Here is a 6,000-nt window from a genome sequence, read left to right on the forward strand (position 1 = left end):
AGCAAAAGAGGTTGGAACAAGAAAAGGAGAAGAGTAAATCCCAGACGGAGCAACACAAACAGACCTCCATAGATCCTGAATTACTTAAACAATGGGATCAATTCGATTCCATTATCAGTGGAAAGGAAGGCTCCAAAGACACAGACGCCTCTAAGACAAGCGACGCACCAGACACCACTTCTTCTCAGGTTCTAAGCGGAACCAGCGGCCCACCCACTTGAAAGGATGTCGAGGTAATCACCAAAGACCCTTCCGATCAGATTGTGCTCCAGGTGGAAGATATTCCTCCCCTGGACGTTTTCTACAGCCCTAGGCACAAAGCAGTTGTTAAGCGCTCAAGGAAGAGACGAAGGCTTGATCAACCTTCCATCTTTCCTGAGCAAACAGTCACGGGGAATGTAGTCTGGAAGGAGGAATTGGACCCCTCCGATGATCTAACCAAGCTATCGCAGTACGCGGGAGCTTATTCTGCAGCAACTATTGATAAAGCATCGGAGGTAAGTCTTTTGTTAAAGACTAAGGACCAGGAGATTTGTGCATTGCAAGTAGAAGTAGCAGACGCACGAAACAAGGCAGCACAGGTAGAAGAGCAGTTGCTGACACAACAGCAAGAAAACAATATATTGACCCAGCAACTGCAAACTGAAAAACAGAGGATTGACCAGAGCGCAATCCAGAAGCAGAAAGAATTAACGGAGGCATTGACACAATTGAGAGCGGCAAACGAGCTAATGACGAAGTCAAAGGATGAGCAAATCGCTCAACTGTTAGCACAGCTCGAAGATATCAAAGGCACCAAGAAAGTCGAAGATTTCAGAGCAGAGGCAGCTCAAATAAATAGTGCATTAATATCTCTAGTTAGACTCTTATGCCGACAACTTACCGAGGTTGAGCCATTATGTGAAATATCTACAACAGTATGTAAGCAGATAGAAAGGGCCAGAAATGAGCTGGATCAAACCGAAGAAACTATAGCCGAATATCTTGATTGGCAAGATTCTGATGAGGGGAAGGCAGCGAACTTGCCTAGAATCTATGAAACATACAAAGACATACACTTCACAGAATGGAACCCTCAGATGATGAAAGCGGAAAGGGCAGCTTCAAGGTGTAAAATGATTGCCAACAATATGATAGATTTAGTCAACAATACACTCTATTTGGCCAACATGATCTCTCAGTGCACACCTGGAAGCATAACCACGACAAACATGATTGAACAAACAAGTTATCATGAACTGGAGGAAAAGAGAAAGTTAATCGCTGGATTAAATACTTTAACCTCCGACGCATATTGGCTCTTTCTAATCAAGCCGCACACTCAAAGGTCGGCTCTTAAGTGTTTAACAGATGCTCTCGAATGCCTGATCCCCGACATTAAGGATGCCACATATGATGCCCAGCTCACGTCGCGTCTCAACACTCCACCGGAAGTAGAGCCAATGCTGGCGATATGTCAGCTGAGGTTTAAAGGCAAAGAGCCCACCGAATGAAGCATTGCTGCCGACTGCCAGATCGCCAAAAAAAGATGGAAAATATTTATTGATGCCAATTTAATATCTTTTTAGTTTTTCTTAGATATTTAGATTAGATTAGTATTTATAGACCCTTTCATTGTTTTGGAAAGGGTCGTAAAATTTTGTAATAGACTTAAAGACTGAAGTTTGCACTACTGTGCTTCAGTCTATATTATTTTGTGAAACTCGACCAATAGTCCTTAATTTGATAAGAAGGTTGTTTTATGCAATTGCGCACTATTGTCTCTTGTTTGGAATGCTTTTTGGTTTGAAGAAAGGACTGCGACATAGCGATTTATATAATGGATTGTTGAGCGGCTTACATGGTACTTTTATCTGCATCTGTCCTCTTTCCTCTCATATGAATTGCTGTGTTATTATTTTTGCTATTGTTGAATACATGTATGCGCTATAACAGCAAATCTTCATTTCATTCCACTATTGGATGTTTTGTGATATGCCCTTTCTTTTAATCATGCATGTAGCAATGATATGAATGACAATGTGTAGTAATTCTCTATTATCGCTCTGCATAACTAATTATGCAGAGCAATCTTAAATGGTTTAAACGTCTATGCTTTAGTGTTAGAGTCATCTATATGCCTGCCTTAAAGCACAGATCATCAAACGCTACGCTTTGAAAGATTGATAAGTCCTGGGATTAGATTATAGTTAATATATTTCGCTGATAGTTTTAGCTGTTCGCTTATCACCATCATACATCATAAGTTACTCATCCATCCCACTTTTATCCATTATTGGGAAACTGGTCCCATTATCCCCAGTCGGAGCCACTATTCCAAACGGAAAAGGAGCTGTACTAAGGTCCGGACCGGGTGGTTTCCCCTTTGTTGTGGCAGCGATTTTCGAGGCCTCAACAGGATGTCACTGCTCAATTGTGTCTTCGGATTCTCCAATTGCTTTCAGGTCTTGCATCGAAACCTATTGATTCAGACAAGCAGGAAAAAGGATGGTATCTGGTTATTACCTCCACAAGCAAGGTTTTGGCGTCAAACAGAAAGACTATTGAGGAAATCAAAGGGTTAGCAATTCCACGCTTGTTTGTCACTTGGACTTTGATGCTCTGACATGTGAACAAACTAGACTTCATCCAGAAGACCAGAAACAATAACAAGCCTTATTGGAAGATGTTTGGGTTCTTATAACATCGGAGCGGGAAGGCTAAGAGAGGCATGTGAGCTTTGTCGTTCTGCTGGCTTGGCTTGGAAGGCAGGTACTTTATATGGGCTTTGATCCTTGTCCTTCAGTAGAAGCATTACGATCCACTAAACATACAATGACAAGCCATTTCACTTTCAAGTGGGTTGAGTTACCAACTAAGGCTATGGAAATGGGCTTCATTTTGTGCTTCTGAACAAATGGCTGAACAAGAAGCTTAAGATATGAGGCAGCTCTCTTTGCTGCTCAGTGTAGCAATTTGAAACGGTTGTTGCCTATTTGGATTGGGAGTCCGCATGTTGGGCTATGGTTAAGTCATGGCTTGACATTCAAGTCGATTTGGAGCAGTATCCAGCAATCCAAATTGGATAGGAATGACCCAACCCAATAGGTGATTCCAATATGCCAGGCTTATTAATACCTGATATGTGGCCACCACAAGTCATTTACAAACAACCTCGTGATCTTAACGCACTATTTCATAAGCTTCATTCAGGGGATCTAGTTCATGAGGCAGTATGTCGAGGATGCAAAGAGCAACATCGACAAATTCAGATAGCTCTTATGTTAGGGGATCTGGCGCATCTTTTGGACCTGCTATGGGCATGGATTGCTCCACCAAATGATAACAATGTCTCCAGGCCTCATGGTCATCCACAAATGATCCGATTTGGGGCACATCTGCTTGGTGTTGCTAGCCCTTCTAATGACAATTTATAAGAAGATGCTAAGGATAAGATTCAGATTGTTCTTGATCTGATACTTAATATGTCTACAATATTTCTTTTCTTAGGAGGCGTGAAGAACTTGTTGGTGTGTATGCTTCACACCTTGCACCTCATCTATGTGTGCAGCTGTATGCGCACATGATGGAGTTGAAGCTAAATGACAGTGTATACGATAAGTAGAAAATATTTCAATCGGCAATGGAGCCGGGTCATCCTTCAAAAGGCTCTGTTTTACGGTATCGTGGTATTTGGTAGTGATACCGCCATCAAAGAAGGATCTCTCGTCAAGTGCACTGGATCTATTGTGTCTGTTCCTGCGGGAAAGGCCATGTTAGGTCGTGTGGTCGATGCGTTGGGAGTACCTATTGATGGTAAAGGGGCTTTAAGCGAGCACTAACTCAGACGTGTCGAAGCGAAAGCCCCAGGTATTATTGAACGTAAATCTGTGCACGAACCTATGCAAACGCGGGTCGACCAAATGACTTCACCCTCGTTCAATTTTGGGAAGCGTCAGTTTGTCAGGGATAACCTTGGTTTTAAAGGGAATAGGTATATTAGGTGTGCCACATTTCATGATCATACGAAGACTCACATTAATAGCAAAGTGATGAATGAAAAACCAGCTATTAATTATAAGAGAGCAGTAGACGGACGATTCATAGATATACTTCCTCATGTTGCCGCTCCTGTGCTCCTATTATTCTGCAAGCACAAAGGGAAATATAGGATCTCTGAACCTCAAGCCATAGATATAATAAGAACTCTCTTGAATAAGACCTTCATATTTAGTGAGATGTGTCGGACCTACATACCGAAACCCCACAAGCCAGGGCAACTACGTCCTATCACAATTCCACATGCTTCGGATGTTATTGTGATGGATGCGATATCCGAAGTCTTTAATGACCTCTTAGAGGATATCTTCATTCCCGGTGCTCATGGATTCCGAAAAAAACGTAGCGGAGAAACCCTCTTTATAGCTGTGCAAGATTGGGTACCGGTTTCTTATTTCATACAGGCAGATATTGTGAAATGCTTCGACTGCCTCGATCATGAGAAAATATTGAGATCAGTCAAATCCTTAATCGATGATGAAGGAATAGTTAATCTCATTAATCTGTTTCTTATTGCGGATATCCGTGATAAGAAAGGAATTAATTACAACTATTCCTTTGAATCGAAAGGGATAGCACAAGGGGCTTCTCTCTCCCCTGTGCTACTCAATATATACCTACATTCCTTTGATGTGGCACTATCCACCATTTGCCGTACCTACCCGCTGGTCCATTATGTAAGATATGCCGACGATATTCTTATCGGCGTATCTGTAACTGGGCCAACAGATAACCCTATGGATGATAAACAAGTTCTAAAATTCCTTGCACTAGGAAGCGCAAGCCCCTCCGGGACCTTCTTGACAACATTCAAGAGCGAAAATTAGAACTTAAGATCCAACGCTATAATATTGGAAACCCTTTTCTTTTTCTCGGAATCCGTGTCATGATAAATGAGGGGGGTAAACTAAATATAACAGCCCCCCTGGGAAGAATCCATCACAAAATCCGAAGAATGGTGCCTCCTGGCCCCTATAGTCCAGACAGGGAGGAACTATCCAAACTTACTCCGGCTGCTCTGCGGCAAAGAAAGGTCCCGGAGGGGCTTGCGCTTCCTAGTGCAAGGAAGACCATATCATTTCTTTCTTTCATCGAAAGATGGTTGCCTACCTGTCTTTCTATTTTTGGTGCTCCAATTCTCGCAATCTTATAGATTCGCTGAAGCGCCAAATACTTGAAAGATGCGTTGAGAATTTGGCACTTTTCCACAAAACAACCATCAGCAGCATAAAAAAACGCTATGGTTCCAAATTGGGAAAAGCCAAAATTCCTTTCCTACACGAGGGGAAGATTGATCTAATAGTGACAAAACTGAAAAGCAGACGTTCTATGCGGGAAAAAGAATTTATAAATATAGATCAATCTTTCCCTCCAGGAAGGAGTTCCCCAGGTGGTGGCTTTTCAGGTAGAGCCAAATAGTAGTCAGGTGGGCGCCTATTGAGGGAAAAGTGATCGGAAATAGGTTCGTGGGCGGTGAAATAGATAGGAAATGCTTGAATGAATGTTAGGTTGACATAGAGTCGAACTGAACCTGGGGACATGCAATAGAATAGGTGGGAATGGGTCGGAATAAATGCTCTAATTCTTCCCCCCAAAAAGAGTAGACTGATGATATAATGAATTGGACAGGTATACTACTAGAGGGAAAGTGCCGCTATAACGGCACGTGTTAGGCTTTATGAATCACCCACCGAACGAGAGATATGAAGTTACCCATGTTCCCCACCAGATGAGATTTAGCCATGCTTGTTTACTTACGAGCATATCGATTTAGTTAAACGGATTGGCTGGATCGATACTGGTTAGTGCTAGCTCTACTCAGTGCACTTAGAAGCTCTGGTCACTGTTCTATACAGTCAGTGCATTAAGCTATTATCTGTGCCAAGTAGTCGATCATAGTTGATAGCCAGTGGTTGCCAATAGACAGTCTCATTGCCATAGGGTGGGGCAGCTGAGAGCCAA

General features: G+C 42.4%; 1 pseudogene; it reads left to right on the forward strand.

Moving 5' to 3' along the window:
- The window catches only part of LOC149177637 (nuclear pore complex protein NUP107 pseudogene), a 38,186-nt pseudogene extending 34,507 nt beyond the window's left edge, over positions 1 to 3,679 (forward strand).
- The last annotated feature ends 2,321 nt before the right edge of the window (positions 3,680 to 6,000 follow it).

This window comes from Pinus tabuliformis, chromosome 4_1 (assembly GCF_031772625.1).
Source record: "Pinus tabuliformis cultivar Carrire ecotype Pingquan chromosome 4_1, CPIR1, whole genome shotgun sequence".
Classification (NCBI taxonomy): domain Eukaryota; kingdom Viridiplantae; phylum Streptophyta; class Pinopsida; order Pinales; family Pinaceae; genus Pinus; species Pinus tabuliformis.